Genomic DNA, 22425 nt, shown 5'->3' with positions numbered 1-22425 from the left:
TGGTGTAATGATCCTTTTAATGTGTTGTTGCATTCTGTTTGATAGTAGTTTGTTGAGGATTTTTGCACCTATATTCATCATGATATTGGTCTGTAATTTTCTTTTTCGGTAGTATCTTTGTCTGCTTTTGCTATCGGGGTAATGGTGGCCTCATAGAATGAGTTTGGGAGTGTTCCTTCCTCCACAATTTTTTGGAAGAGTTTGAGAAGGATGGGTGTTAGCTCTTCTCTAAATGTTTGAAAGAATTCACCTGTGAAGCCATCTGGTCCTTGACTTTTGTTTGTTGGAAGATTTTTAATCATATTTTCAATTTCATTACTTGTGATTGGTCTGTTCATATTTTCTAATTCTTCCTGGTTCACTCTTGGAAGGTTATACCTTTCTAAAAATGTGTCCATTTCTTCCATGTTGTCAATTTTATTGGCATAGAGTTGCTTGTAGTATTCTCTTAGGATGCTTTGTATTTCTGTGGTGTCTTTTGTAACTTCTCCTTTTTCATTTCTAATTTTATTGCTTTGAGTCCTCTCCCTCTGTCTCTTGATGAGTCTGGCTAATGGTTTATCAATTTTGTTTATCTTCTCAAGAACCAGCTTTTAGATTTATTGATCTTTGCTACTGTTTTCTTTGTTTCTATTTATTTCTGCTCTGACCTTTATGATTTCTTTCCTTCTGCTAACTTTGGGTTTTGTTTGTTCTTCTTTCTCTACTTCCTTTAGGTGTAAGGTTAGATTGTTTATTTGAGATTTTTCTTGTTTCTTGAGGTAGGCTTGTATAGCTATAAACTTCCCTCTTAGAACTGCTTCTGCTGCATCCCATAGGCTGCATCCCATAGGTTTTGGATCATCGTGTTTGCATTGTCATTTGTCTCTAGGTATTTTTTGATTTCCTCTTTGATTTCTTCAGTGATCTCTTGGTTATTTAATAACGTATTGTTTAGCCTCCATGTGTTTGTGTTTTTTACATTTTTTTCCCTGTAATTCATTTCTAATCTCACAATGTTGTGGTCAGAAAAGATGCTTGATACGATTTCAATTTTCTTAAATTTACTGAGGCTCGATTTGTGACCCAAGATGTGATCTATCCTGGAGAATGTTCCGTGTACACTTGAGAAGAATGTGTAATCTGCTGTTTTTGGATGGAATGTCCTATAAATATCAATTCAATCTATCTGGTCTATTGTGCCATTTAAAGCTTCTGTTTCCTTATTTATTTTCATTTTGGATGATCTGTCCATTGGTGTAAGTGAGGTGTTAAAAGTTCCCCATTATTATTGTGTTACTGTCGATTTCCTCTTTTATAGCTGTTAGCAGTTGCCTTATGTATCGAGGTGCTCCTATGTTGGGTCCATATATATTTATAATTGTTATATCTTCTTCTTGGATTGATCCCTTGATCATTATGTAGTGTCCTTCCTTGTCTCTTGTAACATTCTTCATTTTAAAGTCTATTTTATCTGATATGAGTATTGCTACTCCAGCTTTCTTTTGATTTCCATTTGCATGGAATATCTTTTTCCATCCCCCACTTTCAGTCTGTATGTGTCCCTAGGTCTGAAGTGGGTCTCTTGTAGACAGCATATAGATGGGTCTTGTTTCTGTATCCATGCAGCTAGCCTGTGTCTTTTGTTTGGAGCATTTAATCCACTCACGTTTAAGGTAATTATCAATATATATGTTCCTATGACCATTTTCTTAATTGTTTTGGGTTTGTTTTTGTAGGTCCTTTTCTTCTCTTGTGTTTCCCACTTAGAGAAGTTCCTTTAGCCTTTGTTGTAGAGCTGGTTTGGTGGTGCTGAATTCTCTTAGCTTTTGCTTGTCTGTAAAGCTTTGATTTCTCCATCGAATATGAATGAGATCCTTGCCGGGTAGAGTAATCTTGGTTGTAGGTTCTTCCCTTTCATCACTTTAAGTATATCATGCCACTCCCTTCTGGCTTGTAGAGTTTCTGCTGAGAAATCAGCTGTTAACCTTCTGGGAGTTCTCATGTATGTTATTTGTCATTTTTCCCTTGCTGCTTTCAATAATTTTTCTTTGAATTTTGCCAATTTGATTACTATGTGTCTCGGCGTGTTTCTCCTTGGGTTTATCCTGTATGGGACTTGCTGCACTTCCTGGAATTGGGTGGCTATTTCCTTTCCCATGTTAGGGAAGTTTTCGATTATAATCTCTTCAAATATTTTCTCGGGTCCTTTCTCTCTCTCTTCTCCTTCTGGGACCCGTATAATGCGAATGCTGTTGCATTTAATGTTGTCCCAGAGGTCTCTTAGGCTGTCTTCATTTCTTTTCATTCTTTTTTCTTTATTCTGTTCTGCAGCAGTGAATTCCTCCATTCTGTCTTCCAGGTCACTTATCCATTCTTCTGCCTCAGTTATTCTGCTATTGATTCCTTCTAGTGTAGTTTTCATTTCAGTTATTGTATTGTTCATCTCTGTTTGTTTGGTCTTTAATTCTTCTAGGTCTTTGTTAAACATTTCTTGCATCTTCTCGATCTTTGCCTTCGTTCTTTATCCGAGGTCCTGAATCACCATTATTCTGAATTCTTTTTCTGGAAGCTTGCCTATCTCCACTTAATTTAGATGTTTTTCTGGGGTTTTATCTTGTTCCTTCAACTAGTACATAGCCCTCTGCCTTTTCATCTTGTCTATCTTTGTGTGAATGTGGTTTTTGTTCCAAAGGCTGCAGGATTGTAGTTCTTCTTGCTTCTGCTATCTGCCCTCTAGGACCAGCAATCTTATGATACTGATTTCAAAAAATGTGTTGGACAAATCGATTGCATAATATCAAACATTGGACTTACCAAATCTCTTCCTTCCAAGTTTACTCAAGCAGTATGGTGATACGTGGGTGATTCCGAATTCACAAGGCCTTTACTAAAATACTAAAGAACTGAATAATAGTTGAAAGAAGTATTTGTTAATTTAAGAGACCTTGACCAGAAATTACTGCTGTGTAACAAACCAAATGTTCCAAAAACTTGGACTATTTTTGCCAGAAGTTACATTTTGTTTTCAAAGGCATGACTCAATAAATATACATACAGAAAGCACTAACGTAATGAACAGTAAGCACTCATGAAGCAATAATGTTTTATTAATTTTTATTGGAGTATAGTTGATTTACAGTGTTGTGTTAGTTTCTGCTGTACAGCAAAGTACAGTTCATGAAGCAATAATTTTGGAAGAAAAGTATTAGCATTTTTCTCTACATTAAAGACGAGATTGATAAACTACTTGAAAAGGAAAAATATATTTTTAGAAACACAGACTCTTAGAGCTAAAATATGGCCTGCTTCAACAATTCTCAAAGTATCTGGGGCCGCCAGTTCGTTGTAGTACTACTGTTTATGATATTACATCCCCCACTTTCATTTCTGCCAGGAATAATTTTTATTTCCTGAAACAGACAGCAATGCACTGGGGAGCCATCAAAAGTAGTGCCAATTAAGAATAAATCACTCATTGTTGCCAAATGTATACAGAAAGGCACTTTTTATCCTGTTGACAGAAGTGTAAATTGGTACAAGCTTTATAGAAAGCAATTTGGCAATAGGCATCCGGACACTTGAAGTCTTACATAACTCATGACCGAATAATTTCACTCTCTACTTCTACGAATAGCCTAAGGAAATAGTCCGAGATGCACACACACAAAAAATGTAGACAATAGTCACCACTGTGATATAAATAACAGAAAAACTAGAAACAACATCAAATGTCCAAGAGGAGATTGGTAAAATAATGATGTATCCTTATGACTGAATACTACACAGTCATCAAGTGCAGTGTTGTCAAAGATATTTAAGGATATGAGAAAACGGTCAAGATATATGAAGTGAAATTGGTTTAAGATGCAACTTAACCACATATATGCAGGCTACAGGCTGAAATGTTAATCTCTGGGTTGTAGAATTATAGGTGATTTTTAGTTTTGTCCTTCTGTTTTCCCCTACATTTTCTAAAACTTCTACAGTGAACATATTACTTTTATCATTCAATACATAAGTAGAAAATATAGCACCAGTCTCAACGCTGTGTATATATGCGTGTGTTGATAAGTGACAATGGGTATGGCCCTTAAGGCATTTGGCCCTATTCACGTGGTGAAGAGATGCTACAAAGGAGCCAAAAGTTGACTTCAACCTCACTACGGAAAGAAGATTTGATACTTATGTTTTTAAACTAGACTCAAAGTAAAATAAACTTCTTTCGCTCATGTAATATGATCTATGAAGCGAGATAAAATGAGTGGGTTTTTTTCTTGCTATAACTACAATGTTAAATGCTTCCTAAAGCTAAGCATCCCCGTGGTACCCTCTGTCAAAATGCGACTAACAAAAATTGACTACTACTGCCAAGTGAATAGACAATATCAAAAAGCCAGATAATCATGAGGGGTTCCATACAGATGGAAATACTGTGGCAATAATTTCCTTAAAGCCCAGAGTTCCACTCCCTTATCGTATTAAAACAAACAGGAACTCAAATGCCAGATGATACCAGCCTAAGATTTAATAGGTATGAGAAGAGTCATACTGGCACTCCTCTGCCCCACAAGGAAACCATTTTTCAGCTAACCAGACCCAGCCTCCTAATGGGAATTGAGGCCTCCCAGATGAAGGTGTCATGGGCAAAAGGTACCAACTGGGTATCCCTTCTTTGCTTGCCACACAGGGGATGAGAGGGACGGTGAAGGGAGGGGATTTCAGAAGTCAGCTCTCCATCAGTACCCACTTGTTTACAACCTGAACTCTGGGACCAACTACTCAGAACTTTAGAGGATATCATTTTACCTAAGAATGTCTTGCTTCAGACGTTCCAATCAACTGTGGTATCAGCTTACTAATGTGTACTAGCTGACTTCAGAAAGCAGTAGGAGGCAGAAAAGGCTGAATCATTTCTTTCCCTCAAAGTTTTCATTTCAAAATGTTTCAGGCAACAGTAAAGTATCATTAAGTAATCTCACTTCCTGTAAGGCCCACACAGCTCTGTGTCCTGCAATAACCTCGACAGGGCCTAGCAGCACTGAGTTCACGATGCTCAAACTTCTAACAGGAACACAGCTGCTACACATACAATTCCACTGCAATATACGATAATACATTTACTGGAAAATTAACGGTTTTACTCCAAAGTAAAGGGAAAGCTACCTGTGGCTGCTGGTTACCTCAATTTGTGAGCTTAGCTTCAGAAGCACTGGCTCAACCCGACTGACTTACTACTTGGAAATTTCCCAGCTTGCCTAGGTCTGTCCCCTGGTTTACACATGTTGTCCCAGAGTAATTCTTATCAGAGTGTCCCCCCGCCTTTTTGCAAAAACATCCGTAATGATGACCCCAGTAATAACCCTAACTCGGGTCGCACGGAGAACAAGGCAAGAATGTATGCCTACATCAGCAAAAGCCTTACCTTCACTACTGGAAAGACACTTCCAAGTACTAAGTCCTGACTGAATCCACAGTCATATACAAATGGGAAAATAAATGAAACAACCAGCTTTGTGCCATCTAACACACACACACACACACACACACACACACACACACACACCTTTTTATTCCAAGTGTTTCAACGATATCAAATTACAACAATCTTAAATAGTTTATATACAACTGAGTATTTATAACCCAACTTCCAAAATCTAGAATTAAACTTTAATAATTTCAAACTGAAGTCAATTCCTCATCTTACAAAGCGCACACTTGTATATTAAGTACATAAAGGACAAATCAGATCTGTTGTAAGAAAATCTCTCCATGAATAGGTTTTTAATTCGTATGACTTTTAAAGACTATAGTCCTATTTAAGTTGTGTTTACCCTTTCACTAACTTAACCTAAGTCAGAGAAAAGGATATTGCCAAATCAACGTTAGCAAGCAAACAAAAATTCTAGCCTTGTGCGGAATACATACCTTACACTCATTTTTTAAAAATACGACCAATTACAACTTCCCATCTATGATTTTCTGGAAAATATGGGTTAGCAACCATAGAGTTGCACATCAAATGAGGTATTTGATTCCCAATCAATGATAAAAGACTAAAGCAAACCCGAGACTTTCCGGGCTAACCCAGATGCTGTAAGCTTAAGGACTTCTTCACATTATTTGTAAGCTCCAGTTCTTGGAAGAGGCTGTACCCAGTACAGCCTAACGTTCAGTTTACTAAGAAAGATTTAACTTGGCCCTTAAGAAGACCACAGATGAACAAGATAAGGCGCTATGCTTCATCAAAGGGTAAAGGGGGGGAGCCGGGGTGGGGGGGGACAATGAAGCTCCAGTATCTATAATGCAGCGTCCTGCTGAGGTAGCTGTGAGCCAACGTGCTGGAGCCAGACGGCCTGGGTCCAGTTCTTGGCACGACAACTTACTAGAGTGGGGTGACCTCGGGCAAGTTCTGTGCCCTCTGTGCCTCATCTGCTACAACTCTAACAGGGAGGGAATACTACTCCTACCTCCTGGGACTGGTGTGAAACTTATAAATGAGTTGATCTCACAGCCCGAGCCATCACAAACTTCTTTTAGGTTCTCAAAAGCACGTAGCTTAATCTCTCACCTCTGCGTCTAGCACATCCTTTTCTCTCTGCCAAGAACATTCTCTTCTCCCTTTTCCTGGCTTCCTTTAGGTCTCAGTTTGAATGACGCTTCTAAAAAGCCTTCCTTGACCTCCCCGCTTTACGTCAGGTGCCTCTGCTGTTTCCTCTCCCAGCACAGCACCTAAACGCGTTCAAGTTTCTGTTCCCCGGCTGGGCTGCAAGCTCTTTAAAGACAGAAGTCATCTCTGTCCCCATCGCTGCTATAATCCCCAGAACCTAGCACCGTACAGGTACACAGTAGGTGCTTACTAAATAGTTCTTGACTGAAATAACAAGTCATACTAAAGACGAAGGAAACCAAAGAATGATTTCCCAGTTAAATCTTTCACTCTATGTATGTATGCCTCCTCACATCTGAGATACATAGGCGTGCTTCCTCTCATACACTGACAAGCTTGAAATTAAACACAAGATGGACCACATTCTGGCAGAGTACAAATTTTACTCCCATTCTGGGTAGGAATCATGACTTCATAAGCAGAGCGAATAACAGTCTGCTCAGTATGTTTACACGTATGATTTCATGCCTCATATTCCAAAGCCTTTACTTAAATGAGGATATCACAGCAAAATTATATGGCTAGTGTAGCGCTCTGATTCTCATCAGCTGGGCTAAATGAAACCCCTTACTGCAACTGGCACAGATGGAGAAAAGAAAAGGAAGGTGAGACCATAAACATGGGAGAAGAGGAAAGAAAGAAAAAAGTGAAAGTAGAGGTAAGAGCAACATCAGCTGCTCGTCTACAAGGTACCACTGGGTGGCGCCAGTGCCCCCTGGCTATCCAATACAGATAACAGAACCAGGACTCGGAGCCATCAGTCTGCCTGTATTTTCCAGAGCTTAGGCTGGATGCTCAGAAGTCTATTTTCAACATGCTGATGGACAGATGCAATTCACCGGAGTTCAAGTTCTCTGCATATGTCATCAACATCGGCATAAGTCTTAAGGATGTTGTGTTTATCAGAGACACCTGGAAGGTGATTTGTCAACAGTTTTGCCTGGTGAAATGTTTCAGAGTCAGCTCACCATTCTAAATGCAGAGATTCTCAGTAGAGTGAGAGGCCAGGGGTTCTCAGTGGAGTGAGAATGGAGGAAAGGGATCAGAATGACCTAGAAAGCTTTTTTAAACTATTAGGTTGAACCATATAAAATTGCCAATAGTCGAAAAGCTGTTACATCCACAAATATAGCAATTTCAAATGGTTCAACCTAATACACACATATTTAGAATCACTGGGTTAATGAGCCATTGTTACTGATAGGAGTGTCCTATTTCTCAGGTTTGTTGGGGGGGAAACGTTGAGAACACCCGCACAGTTTGGCCTTAAATCATGAAGAATTAACTGAACAAAGAAATGGAAACAAAATAACTAAGGACAGGGAATTCCCTGCAGTCCAGTGGGTACGACTTGGCGCTTTCACTGCTGGGGACCTGGGTTCAATCCCTGGTCAGGGAACTAAGATCCCTCAAGCCACTGGCATGGCCAAATAAATAAACAAATAAATAAGGATAGGGAATAGATTAAACTACATTAAAAATAGAAGACATGGGAAGATGTTCACAAAAAATTTAAATGCTGTATTAAGTGTAAAAAAGCAAATTACAAAACAGTATATAAAACACATTTTGTTTTCTGGGGGAATCCGAAAACGTTTGGGGGATACGGAAGGATACATACTAAAAAAATCTCAATAGTTGTCTCTGCGTAGGGAGACTACCCGTACTTTGTTTTGTTTTTTTATCCATACATGTTTTCTAAAATAAACATGTATAACAATTTTGGATCCTGGAACAGGAAAAAAATTAAAGACTTTGGTAGTAAAACTAGGGAAATCCAAATAAATTCTAGAGTACTGCACCAGTGTCTGTTATGTAAAATGTTAACTTTAGGGGGAGCTGGGGAAAAATATCCAGGACCTCTGAACTATCTTTACAAATTCATTGTAAATCTAAAATTATTCCAAAATGAAATATTTATTTAAAAAAATAAGCCATGTATTAAGATCACATTTTTTAAATCCAGAAGAAAAAATCCATTTGGTTAAGAGATTCCTACATTTAAACAAGAATATGGTGGAATAAAACTTCTTTGGTAGAAAGAAGTCTTGGAAGAAGCTATGCCTTCTAGCATGACAACCAAAAGTTGTAAAGACTTAATGACATATGCAGTGACTTTCATAATATGAAAGTGATGTTATCCTATTGGGCATAGGCTCACTGAAGCAGGAAACAAACGGTTGAGTCTCTATTTTCTTTGGTTTTGTAATCATCACTGCTGAAGACTAACCACCATAAGGACATTTGAGGGAAAAAAAATTAAAAATAAGTATAGCCAGTAACCACCCTTTTCATCTGTAAAATTTTTTAAAATTTAGTTTCCCAGATCCTGGGCAGCTACAGGTACATGCACATGCATTCGTTCAAGAAAAATTCAATGAGCGTTTACCAAGCCCACTCCTTCTGGAGCTTACTGTTCAATAGACAATATTTTAAGAGGACATGAGACTAACAGAGAGAGCAGACATATACGTATAATAGGAAAAGAGGGATACCCATGAGCCAACCCTCAACCCTATAATAATAGCCCAACCAGACTTTTTTAAAAAGTTAATAACAATAGCTACCCTCTGGGATTATCCAGTTATACCTGTTAATGCGTAGGTACCAGCTGGCTTGCTCAAAATGGATTTTTTACAATTTCCTTTAAATATTAGGGCAAGGAAAATTATGCAAAGCCTGAAGGTGAGGTTCTGAAAAGGAATAAAGGAAAGGACAATGCAGAGCTAAAAACACAAACAGAAAACTAAAAGGTCTGGATCAATTTCATCTGCAGACTACTATCCATCTGTTACAAACAGGTTATAACCTTCTGGTTATAATACTCCTCCAGCAAGTGTAAAATTTGGAATAAGTTAGTTCCACTGCAGAACACACACAACGGGGGGGGGGGGGGGGGGGGGGGGGGGGGGGGGTTTCCTTACTTGTAGGTTTCCTTACTTGTAGGTTTCCTTACTTGAGTATTGACAATGTGTCAATATAAGGCACTTTTGCAGAAGATGAGATCCAAAACAAGAATTTCAAAAACAGATTTAAAGAGAAGCACCAGTGTACTAAAAACTCCCAAGCAGAGCAGAAGTCTTTTTCCCATCTCAATGAAACACTGTTTAAGGAAGGGGAGTTATGTGTCCCCATAAAAATGTCAGCCAAGAAACTTGCTATAACTTCAACAGTGTTGATATTTCCGACCAGCAGATATCACCCATTTATCCCTAAAGCATTTAACTTCTGCTGTACCTACAATGTGTAATTTGCTTTTAAGACATCCCTTTGCAGTTATTTCTGTGTATAGTTAAGCGAAAATACATCCTCTTTAAATTAGGTTATAATTCAATCCTCCTGGAAGCATCTGCAAACAATGTGAGCAGCAGTAAAAGGTAAAGGCGGTTCTCTTTCTCATGTACTATACGGGGCAACCTGCTGCTTACTCTTCTTCAAAAGCAAAACTAAGGTCAACACAGAGAAGGTTCTGAAAACAAACGTTCTCTGTTTGAGGCCTGATGGTTGTGTGACAGCAACAGGCCAGATTTTTAAAGAATAAGAAAAGGGATTATCAGAATGCTTCCAGCACCTCGATCTTATGGTTTCCAGGGCTGCTATGTCTGAAAGTAGAAGAGAAAGGCATTGAGGTTCGGTGCCTGGTGCCAAGTCCAGGCAACATCCTGATCTTTCATTAGCAATGGGCTACTGCCGGTAAAAGCAAGAAAAAAAAATTTTTTTTTAAAAAAAGGTCTAGCAATCGCAGGACATGTCCCCAGATCTGGCCAAGTACCAAACTCAAATTCTAAAAGTTTAGCTCATTCCACAGAACAATTTTATGGAACCCAAATATGTAACTGTATGACTTTGAAACATCATTGATTTTCTTTCACACAGGAGGCAGAGGTCAGCAGCAGAGGCAACAAATCTAAGAATTGATTTTCCATCCTAAGCAGACTCCTACTCACTCCTCTCAAAGCAGAAGAAACATTTTCTCATGATCTCATGACAAAATGTTATGACATCTAGAAGAGACCAGACATATAAAATGACCTTAGTGTCACATTAGCTAGGAATGATGCAAAATTAAAGAAATCAACTCTAGGTTGAAAAGCAATTCTTTCAGCCAAAATTAGCTGCTTCAAAATGAGTTGCTTCCATCTCATCAAAGTCATTAAAGTAACATATATGTGTTTCATAACAACAATTCTGTCTTTGGAAAAACACAGAGTTTTGACTCACTTTTGCAGATTTCCACCAGAGACTGTGATATCAGATTCAACACTGCAAGGCTTCTCAACACACTCTTAGCTTAGGGACCCAATAGGCTACAGCTTGTTTTTAAAAGATGTCTCTAAAGAACAAACTGGAGTTGAGATTCCTAGTTTTCAAAACTCAAGGTACGCTCTGGCTAGAGACCATATGTTCATGGCCAACTCTCACTCCTTTGGTCATGCCCTAGTACAGCACTGACCTCCTCTTTCCTGTGGGCAGTGCCCTAAGCAACACGACCCTTCAGTCAAAGGCAGGGAGGGAGGTGGTCAATAGTCTTCCTCAGTTGAGGACAATTAGAAGCTAGATTGTAAGGAAGCACTTTCTCCCTAAGAGGTGAAAAGAAAACCCTACAATCTTTAGGGTTAGGGGCTTTTTGAGAAAAAGATCAGCTGTCTGAAAGTTAAGTTAGGAATGACTCTCCCATTGCACCACATGTACTATATCACTGCAATCATAGGCCAATCACTCCACACAAACATTTCATATAACCAAATAACAACGGCTCAAATGCAGGGTACCACTGAGACAAGATAGAGATTGGGAAGCTATCTGAGCACTGGAATATTCTTCCTCCAAGAGCCAGGTAGAATATTCTTCTACCTTTGCAGAGCCCTTAGGCTTACAGTGACTCCAGAATGACCCTACTGAGCTAGGATTCAAGTCAGCCGGCAGGGCAAGTACAAGTATCTTTTTAACCCCAATGAACACTTTGTACTTCTGGGGTTGAGGATCACCCCTCATTCAATTCTACTCAGGCCATAAAAGAAAGGCTTAAAAGTGAGGTTGGGGAACTCCATTTGAAAACATGGATTAAAAAAGGAGGTGGGGGCTTCCCTGGTGGCGCAGTGGTTGAGAGTCCACCTGCCGATGCAGGGGACACGGGTTCGTGCCCCGGTCCGGGAAGATCCCACATGCCGCGGAGCGGCTGGGCCCGTGAGCCATGGCTGCTGAGCCTGCGCGTCCGGAGCCTGTGCTCTGCAACGGGAGAGGCCACAACAGTGAGAGGCCCGCGTAACACAAAAAAAAAAAAAAAAAAAGGTGGGAGATTCACCAGGGAAGTTTCCATTTTGCAGTTGTCTTTTCTAAAATTACTTGTAAAGAAGTAAATTCTTTGGAGGATACTTCCTAAAGAAAGCTACTCCCTTACTAACAGTTTAATATTCAACAATCTCTTGGTGATCAAGAGAATATTCAAATTAATGTAAATATGTGCATAAATTAAAAACCTGCTTCCACATAAAAACCCTGGCCTTTATACTTGACACTAAAAACAAAATCTAAGCAGAGGAATCCAAAATTTTCTGGTGGAAAAGCTGTGTTATATAATGTCCTTACGAGTTCAGTCATTCTGCTTGAAAATGTAAAATGTGTAACTATATTTGAATGAATATGCTAATACTGACATTTCTTTCTATTGGGGGAAATAAACACTACACAGCTTCCCATCTGCAGGTTGCTATAATTCACCAAACAGTGAGCCTGAACCATGACTTTTCTAGTTTCCAGAGTATGGAAACCACCTGCTTCACAGAAATTCCAACCTACTCCTGTAAGGAAGTGCCTGGGCACAAACGGAATCCCAAATATTTCACCAAAGGCTTTAAACCATACTAAACTAACCTTGCAGCAAATCCTGAAGGTCTCTGTGGTTCCAAGTACAAGAATACCATTATCCTAGCCTGCTTTTCTCTTTTCTGCTCTATTTGAAACACATTCGTCTGACAGTTGTTTATGGCTAGTTCTGCCCAGTTCTACCCCCCAGTCAAGTGATGATTTTTCAATTACTCTTTTAAGCTATGTCTCAACTTAGTATCTTCAGTGGTCATGGGGAACACAGCATCTTTTACTTGGATGCGTCCCATGAGATACTAGTGCTAGTTCTGTCTTCTCTTCTGTTTCCAAAGCCATAACTGAACTTTAAGCTCATTCAACCAAGTTCCTGTTTCCTGTCTGCGGGAAACGTTCAGCTTTCAGTTCATTTGAGAAGCAGAAATGACTAACATATTCTGAGAATAACGAATGATCACCATTTCAGCAGGAGCAGCTCTGCCCATTTCTGCAGGCTTTCTCTGATGACTCACCACTGGGGTACCCCCAGGGGAGTGGTCCTTCAAAACCCTATCATTACTTTTTTTGTAGTATTAAAATGCTTTAGGCACATGTTGAAGGTAATAAACAGGATACCTAAGAGAAAACAGGTATTTCACCATGCCTTCCACTGCCTTAACTTCTTAACAACCACTAGAAGCCACCATAAATATTTTCAATACCTCTGTTACTAGCCTCATCTCACATGTCTCTGTCATCAATCAACTGAGAAATGGGAAACCTCTATTCTGACTCCCACATAAAATCTGCTAACTTCACAGCGCCTATGAAAGAAAAATCCTCTTGCTGTGAAATCAATTCCAGAAAGGCCAAAATGCACAAGATACACAGCCTTTGGAGAGCAGCGATGCTATTTCAATCGCCATAACAAAAATATGAGCAGCTACGCTAGGCCATCACATTAACACCATTGTCTACAAGGTAGAATCTTCTTTTGTTAAATACTCTATTGAATTCATCATAAACTACGGTCTTTTCACCTCTACGTCCCACAGCATAAACCCAGAAAAGGTTATAATGAGCCTAGGGCGGATGTGCTTAATAAATGCTTCTAGAGGACATGCGAGCAGAATACGTACATACTTGCCCAAATCCAACACAGTTCTCCTAATGTACAATTTTATATACTACAGACTGAGTTACCATACACAAAGATTCACGTTGCCACAGAGACCTAGATTTTCTTTACTTTTGTAAGCTGTGAAAGAACACAACTAAGCCCACACATTTACCAAAAATTAGACCGGTTGGTTTTTCTTTGAACCAAAATAACTGTTCAAGTTCAGTTTTAAAATCTTCATTAAAACCAAACCCCACCCAAAAGATTCCTAATGACATGTTAATACATTGCACTTATACATCATTACTAGTAACTACAATTTAAACAACATGTGCATAAATTCCAAACAGAACTGAACTGGTTTAACATTGAGGATTTTTTAATTCCTTGGTTATTTACTTTTGGTGGCCATGACTTTAAGATTATAGTTTGTCCTAGAAACCAGTTATTTTAAGTGGAACACTATACTTACATGGCACAGTGTTGTTCTTCTTCCCACTAAAATGTCTTTTTCACTTATTCAGAGTTACCAAACGTGAAAGATGCTCACAGTATAGAGTCAAGTTAAAGGAAGCAAATTACAAATAGGTATGCACAGTAAGAACCCATTTTTGTAGAAAGAAGATACGTATGTTTGCACACGTGCATGTATGTGTGCACACGTGTGCATGCAAGCATCCAAACGTGTGTACACAAACGTGTACCCAGAAGTTGACAATAGAGCTCCCTGGGTATGGGATTATGGTGCTCTTATTCTTCTTTATACTCATATTTTCAGTGCAGAAAATTTAGACAATACAAATACTACTTTAACAAAGGGAGAAAATTATTTTTAAAAACTACCCGAGTGCTGTCTAAATACAAGGCATTCACTCCATTTCAGAATCGCGTTGTAATTATCCTCCAGTGTGTAATGTTGCATATGATGAATCTGTATAATTAGTATCAAAATAGTAATCATAAATTAAAATGCACTGTAGAATTGTATAGGGTAAAATGTATAAGTATCTCTATACTGCCTTCCTCTAACACCACTCCCTTTTGCCCTAGAGATAACCATTTGTGGTGCGTATCAATCACACTTTTTTGTATTATCCATACGCATGGTAAGGTTTTGTTCTTTTAGATAAGTGGAATCATGGTATACGGACTGTTCTATAACTCCCTCCTCTGCCCCCCCCCCACCTTTAACAACATATTTTGGAACTCTTGTGTCAGTTTATATGGGTCTGAAGGGTTTCCTTCCTTTAATAGCCCCATGTTATTCCACAGAACAGCATGCCATTATTTAAATCATTCCCCTTCTGATGGACATTTAGGGTGCTGCCAAGTTTTCACTGTTATGACCAGTTTCACTGCATTGAAATCTTGTATGCATCTTTATACAAATGTGCAGATATTTCCTTAGAATAGCTTCCTACAGAATTGCTGGGCCAAAATACATGCATATTTAAAAAATGAGAGGATTTTGGTACCCTCTATCAAAAAGTTACACAATTTGCACTCTCATTAACAGTGTATGAGAGTGCCCATTTCTTTCAAAAAGTGGATATTATAGTTTTTGCCAATGTATTTGGTTAAAAAAAAAAAAAGGTTTTCATTTCCCTAACTACTAGAATGAATTCGAGCATCTTTTCTTTTTTAATCATCATTTCAATCTCTTCTTATGTGAAAGGCCAATTCATAACCCTGTGCCACTTTTTCTAACAGGTGCCTTTTTCTTATTGATCTGTAGGAGCTCTTTACATATCATAGATATTACACAGTAGAAACCTTTTTATCTAATGTTATTTGGAACACTTGATTAGCTAATTGAAAAGGTCAACTAAGGTGAACAGTCATAAGAAAATATGCACATGACAAACATTTCATTTTGTCTTCATTTTATCAGTGGTAAATGTACACTCATTCGTCAAACTTTTGATAAAGGGCCAAGAAGCCAAGACCTTTCTTTAACTCCAGGTCCCTGGATTGTAAAGAAAGTTAATTTGAATTCTTAGATAATGTAGAATGTCAAAGAACTTAAAAGACACTTGCAAGGAACTATGAGTAGAGAACCCCTCAGATTTTTATATTTATTTTATACAAATCTTCTATCGTTGTCTTACCCACACCTAATTATACAGTAATAACTTGCTTTCATCAACTCTTTCCAAAGCATACCATTTGTTTTGTTATAATAAACCTATCCCCCAGCTTCAACAATTATCTATACGTGCTGAATTTTATTTCTTTCACATCTCTATGCACTCCGTACCTCAACCCCCATATAATCTGAAGCAAATACCAGACATCATATCATTTCATATGTAAATTTTCAGTAAGAACTTCAATTCCCCACTACTCAGACTGTATCACATTATAAAATATGAAAATAAATTACGTATTTACAAAAACAAGAACAACGAGCATATATAGGTTCAGTAATAAAAGCATCTGTTGTACTGGTGGGTCCACAAGCCTGGCTTACCTGAGACCAACCTACTAATATCAAGTGTTCAGGGCACAGTGTATTTTATGAAAGAAATGAGTATCATTTAATATGGTGAGTCAGTTAAGTAAAAGTCAATAAAAGCTTCCACTGCATATGTAGAAGTTATTTCCCCCCAGTCTGTCATATGCCTTTTTAACTTTGTTATGGTGTCTTGTGCTTTCCAGAAATTTTTAAAATACATCCTTAATGTATTTTTGTGTATGATGTGAGGCTGAGATCCATTTCTTTCCAAATATACAGCCCACAGTGCTAACTCAATTTCCATTTTCAACATTACTTGTAGGTAGGACGTTTAAAAGAACTAAAGTGTGAACTTCTAATGTACGAAAGGAAGCTGTGCAAACAAAATAATAAACCAGCCAGTCTTAAGGTCAGCTTGATAGGCTCAAACTACTATGTATTTAAAGATTACAGGGCTTCCCTGGTGGCGCAGTGGTTGAGAGTCCACCTGCCGATGCAGGGGACACGGGTTCGTGCCCTGGTCCGGGAAGATCCCACATGCCGCAGAGCGGCTGGGCCCGTGAGCCACGGCCGCTGAGCCTGCGCGTCCGGAGCCTGTGCTCCGCAATGGGAGAGGCCACAACAGTGAGAGGCCCGCGTACCGGGAAAAAAAAAAAAAAAAAAAAAAAAGATCACAGAAGTTTGGGGAGCAGGAGCAACAGGCTGCCATATACCTGGCTCTGTCGTTACCGCTCTGGCTTACAGCAGGATCTCCAAAGGACATCGCAACTGGACAGGCCTGCTTCTGAATCTCACTATTTGCCATACTTGTAGATTGACATTCACACTGAAATACCCCACACTTGACGACAACAACAACATCAACCTTCCCAACTCTCTATCCATTCCTTAATGCTGCTCCTAGACCACAGTGCCTTCAGACTTAGTTAAAGAAAATGAATACACTGTTCTGAACCACAATTTCCCATGGAAATATACCTAAAAGATACTAAAGGTCAAGGTAAAGTTTGTCAAATTTCCTTTATAACATAGAGACTCAATAATTTTTAAGGTTGCGTTATCTCTGGGCAAACTTTTTGTGTAAAATTTACCAGAGAGTAAATTGGCTTTTAGGGTCATAAGTTCTCCGTTTCAACTCTGACACTGTATTTTGAATGCAGCCAGACAATACATAAATGAATGGATGTGCCCGTGTTCCAACAGAAATTTATACATAAAAACAGGTGGTGGGCAGGATTTGGCCACCGGCAGTATTTTACCAGCCCTTGTCTTATACCAACGATTGATCTTTTTCAAATCCACTACCCTGGCTATACACTTATTTGAGCAAATATGGTGACACTGAAGGGACAAGTAATAATTTCAGTACCACCTTACAGAAATGAATACTCTAAAAATCGATCACTAAGCTCTTCCTGTAAGTTCTCATAATATGAGCACATCTATTTTTCAAAATATAACACTGTAAGTCACCTTAAAACTAATGCTTATTCTAAAAGATAATTAAAATGAACATTAAGTAGCTACTATAAAAGAAAAACATGCGGTCTAGACAGACAAATTCAACAGTCTTCTATTCACTATTCTGAGTAGCAAAAGCCTACTAAATCTATCATCATATTCGCAACTTCACTACTTAAAACGCAGAAGCAGACTTTCAAAGTACATTTAAATGAGAACACGATTTTTTTCTTTGGACTACTTACCACAAATGTTGATTAGAAACTATACAGTTTTGCCAAAATATTTTAAAATTAGAAAGTGAAACCAAAAATCTCCTTGGCATATGACGTGTCTACTTAATTTTAAAATATTAATTTTAATGTTTCATTTGACTGCCCGGTAAGGCAGAAATTATATTTTAAGGCACAAAAGGATGGCAGCCATTTTAATATAGTGAGACCATGTATGAGTATGTACACACACTGAAAGCCATCAAGACCACTAGTTCAAAGAATACATCTGAGCTCCAGGATTGCTCAAAGAAAAAAATATTCACACTGCTTACAGAAGTACTGGATGTTATACAGAACAGCAAGGAATAAAATTAAATAACAAAGGTACATAAGACCCCTTAACACAAAAGGCATGATCCATAAAAGGAAAAACTGATAAACTGGACCTCATCAAAATGAAAGATTTTTGTTCTGCGAAACTTCCCTGTGAAGACGACGAAAAGGCAAGCTGCAGGATGGGAGAAGATATTTGCAAACCATGTAGCCAACAAAGCACTAGTATTAAGAATATATAAAGAACTCTCAGAACTCAACAGTAAAAAAAAAAAATCCAACTAGAAAATGGACAAAAGACACGACCACACATTTCACTGATGAAAATACAGAGATGGCAGATAAGCACATGAAAAGATGTTCAACATCATTAGCCACCAGGGGAATGCAAATTAAAACTCTGACAAGATATCACTATATACATATCTATCAGAATGGCTAAAATAAAAAATAGTGACAACACCAAGTGTCAGCAAGGATGAGCACAGTTCATGCATTGCTGGGGCACGGGCGGGGGGATGTAAAATGGCACAGTCACTCTGGAAAGCAGTTCGGCAGTTCCTTATAAAACTAAACATGCAACTACCATACGAACAGCGATTGCACTCTTGGGCAACTATCCCAGAGAAATGGAAATTTATGTTCATACAAAAACCAGTGCACAATTTTTCATAGGAGCTTTATTCATAATAGGTTACAAAATACGGGAAATAGATGTCCTTCGATGGGTGAACGATTAAACTGTATACATCCACAGCGTGGAATACAACTCAGGAATGAAAAAGAACTATTGATACAAGACACATTCCCTGCATGAATCTCCAGGGAATTACACTGAGTGAAAAAAAGTCGATCTCAAAAGATTACACATCGCATGATTTCATTTGTATACCATTCTTGAAATGACAAAATTATAGGCAAGGAAAACAGATCAGTCGTTGCCAGGGATCAGGGAGGGAGGGAGATGGCTGTGGCTATAAAAGGGCAACATTAGAGACCTTTGGGGTGATGGAATTGTCCTGTATCTTGACTGTGGTGGTAGTCACACGAATTTACACATATGGTAACACTGCATAGAACTGAATACACACACGCAAGTGAGTGGATGTAAAACTGGAGATCTCTGAATCAGGTGGATGGACTGTATCTGTCTCAATTTCCTTGTGACATTATGCTACAGTTATGCCAGATGTTACCACTGGGGAAAATTAAAGGGGATTATTTTTATGATTGTATGAGAAACTACAACTATCTTAAAATAAACAGTTAAAAGAGAAAGGAAGATAAAGAATATATAAGACCAACCAACAGCAGGAGTGGAAAAAATAAAGCTTTCATTTTTGTTAAAGTCTCAATAACTGAAAGTCAAGGAAAGAAAAAAAAAAAGAAATGCCAAGAAGAGAGTCTACAGGCTACAATCATCTCCTCCTCCCCTGGGGAGCCTTAACTTCCCCAGGATTTTGCTTCTGTCCCTGATTTGACTGTTGTTAATAAAAATAAACTGACATACAAACTGTCTCTCCAAACCTTCCACCATCATCACCTCCATCCTGAACCATAAAACTAAACCTTGCAGGGTAAGGATTGTCTTCTTAACCATCATATCCTAGTGGCCTGGCACAAAATACGTGACAGATGGAGGAACAAGATAAGTTGAATGAACGAACAAATGAATGAATGACTGAGATGCCTGCATATTCTTTTCAAGCGCCTAGCCAATTACAGTTACAAGGCAGTATGTATACATTCCCGTACAAATTTCTTAAAAGCCCTGAATGTTTAAAAAAAATAATAAAGTGGGGTATGCACACCCTTCACTTGCAAGCTTAAGTTAGCAATACCTGACTCTTGTAAAATGCTTCCCAATTTATAGACTTCCACATATAGTAATTCATTTGATAAGGATGAATTAAGAATTATGCGTATATAGATTGGAACCAGTGTAAGCAGATCTTTCAGAAAAACGTTCTAAATAACTAAGGATTTACCTTAGCTTAGTTTAACTAAGGATTTACGGCACAGCCTTAATGCAAATTGTGAGATATATATATATATATATATATATATATATGTATTTTTCAAATTGGGGGACTTATACGGATTATTCTGCCAACATCAAGACCCTCTGACAGATGCAAAAATGAAGAGAGGTAAAGTGACTTATTCAAGGTTATACAATCAGCTAGCACTGGAACTGGCGCCTGAGCCTCTCCAGAGTCCCAATTCATTTCTCTTCTCACTGAACTGGGCAAGCCTGTCCTTTCTCCACCCATCCCACCCCTACCCAAAACACTCAAACAAAAAATCTGAATCTGAATCTCTTATTTTTAAAATAGGGGTTTTAGGGGGAAAATTGAATTTATTCAAGATGTTAATTGTTGCATTACACCTTCTGTGGATTTTTAGGTGTCAAATTACTTCTCCTATCAGAACAATAAGGTACTTTATTCTGTGGTGCGAGCAGACTAACAGTTTAATGTTTCATCCTCCACCTAAATGGCAGAGAGGGTGTTAATTATTCTTACAAGTCTCACACTTCTTTTCAATCGTAAAGATGAGCTCTATTACAATCCGAGGAAGAGGCCTCACACTATTAAAATCTTGATTGATACGCTCATTGACAGTACAGTCATTGGATCTCTGCTTACAGCCTTATGTACCAAGAGCAGGTAAAACTATCTGTTACAGGCAATATAAAAGAAAAAGTAACGTAGCAACAAGCAACTACCGGGAAATGAGGATTTCATCAGGTTAAATCTCCGTTATGCTGCAACATGTTACTAAGCATGAGTTTAGAGGTCCTGGAATCAAAACACTAGAAGGAACCTTCGTTCAACATCCTCATTTTTGTAAATGAGGAAACTGAGGCGTTGATCAAACCATTAACCAATAAAGCAGACTGCTTACTTTTTCAAAGGGGTTCATTTAAATGCCATTTAGCCCTTATTCTCCATCTCGCCGTTTCTTAGAGGGATGATTTTTTTTTTAAGGTGAAAACGATGAGAGCAAAGTCATTTCAAGAGGGTGAAAAAAAATGCCTTTGAAGGAGGAGATGGCTGGAGTGAAGAGAAGAAATGACGTCTTATTTAAAATATGTAACCCCTTAATGGGGGCTAGGCAGTGAATCATATTCTCCTCGATTCTTCTCTGTGCTATTGACATCGACCACAGTTCTTTCTGTAGGGCAATCGAATGAGAGGAAGAGGAAGTGAATAAAGCTGATGCTAAATATACAGCACCCATGGAGGAAAAGGATGTAGATAGGTAGAACAGGAAAAAATAAGAGCATGTTTCTGCTAGAAACCAGCCGTTTTTCTAACCTACCTAAAGATATGGAAGCTAAGAGGATATCGGAAGCTAGGGCATCCCTCAAATTCGAAGGGCGGATGCTTCTAGGGCCAGAGAGATCCCCTAGCTCTCAGATATAGAGAGACTCGAAGGGGACAAAATGGAGTTGAGGTCCAGGAGCGCCCTAAAGGTCGTTTGGAGGTCTGGCGAGCCCTTGATGTGCTCATTTGGAAAGAAAGGGTCATGGCAAAGCCTAGTACCCCGATCGGGAAGATGCTTTTGGCTCTCGGAGGGCGGTGAGCGGCAAGAAGAGGCAGGCCAGGGTCTCGAGGACCCCAGACCTCAGCAAAGGAGATGATACCGGGACCTCGGGGATCTTCCCGGCCCCGGAGGAGGCGGGAGGGTAGAACGCCCGAGCTCCAGAAGAAAGCGAGCGGATTCCGGTAATGGAAACGTCCCCTCAACCTCCTCCGGGCTCAGGTGTGGGACGATAGCTTGGCCGGAGCGGGGGCCCCGGCACAGCGACAGGGCACGGGTTGCCGGGGCAGGAGCCTCGCCGGCTGGGGTTACTCACCGGAGGCGCTGCCTGCGGCGTCTCCGCAGCCGGTCGACACTCGAGAGGCTGGTGGAAAGGAGCCGCGTGCCCGCTAGCGCTGGGGCAAGGAGGGGCGCGCCACGGAGGCCGGAGAAAAAGCCGCAGCGGCGCGCGCACACACGGAGGGCCGGCGGAGGAGGAGGCGGGGCGAGGCGCAGCGTGGCGCGGGCCCGGAAAAGACGCGCCCGGAGGGGCGGGCGGAGCGGGGGCGCGCGGTGGTGTGGCACAGCCGGCCGAATCGCCGGCGAAGGCGCGCTCGGCCCACCCACGCTCCCGCCTCCGCTCACCCCGACGTCAGCCGAAAAGGAGGGCCCGAGCGGGCTGCTAGCGGCGGGGTGGGGAGGGGGGTGTTCGGTGTGCTCCGGGGGAGCTGAGCCGGCTAACGGCGCCCCGCGGGCTCACCGCAGGGTCCAGCTCCAGTCCCCGGGGCCGAGTGATTGAGCGTGTTTTCGGGAGGTCCGGGCGCCTGATTTCAGCGAGGTGCAGAACGGACCCACTCCCGCACCT

At 39.8% G+C, this 22425-nt stretch overlaps 1 protein-coding gene across 6 annotated transcripts in view; it reads right to left on the bottom strand.

Moving 5' to 3' along the window:
* The window catches only part of ACSL4 (acyl-CoA synthetase long chain family member 4), a 75609-nt gene extending 53577 nt beyond the window's left edge, over positions 1-22032 (bottom strand). For 4 of the 6 annotated variants that reach the window (XM_019949583.3, XM_019949584.3, XM_019949581.3 and 1 more), the window contains exon 1: positions 21898-22031. The gene's annotated coding sequence lies outside the window, so the exon portion shown is untranslated. Of the gene's footprint in view, positions 1-21897 lie in introns of all 6 variants that reach the window. The other 2 variants (XM_019949579.3, XM_019949580.3) reach the window with 1 other exon arrangement.
* Between the last annotated feature and the right edge of the window lie 393 nt (positions 22033-22425).

This window comes from Tursiops truncatus, chromosome X, assembly GCF_011762595.2.
Source record: "Tursiops truncatus isolate mTurTru1 chromosome X, mTurTru1.mat.Y, whole genome shotgun sequence".
NCBI lineage: Eukaryota > Metazoa > Chordata > Mammalia > Artiodactyla > Delphinidae > Tursiops > Tursiops truncatus.
This window is presented reverse-complemented; position numbering and strand designations above follow the sequence as displayed.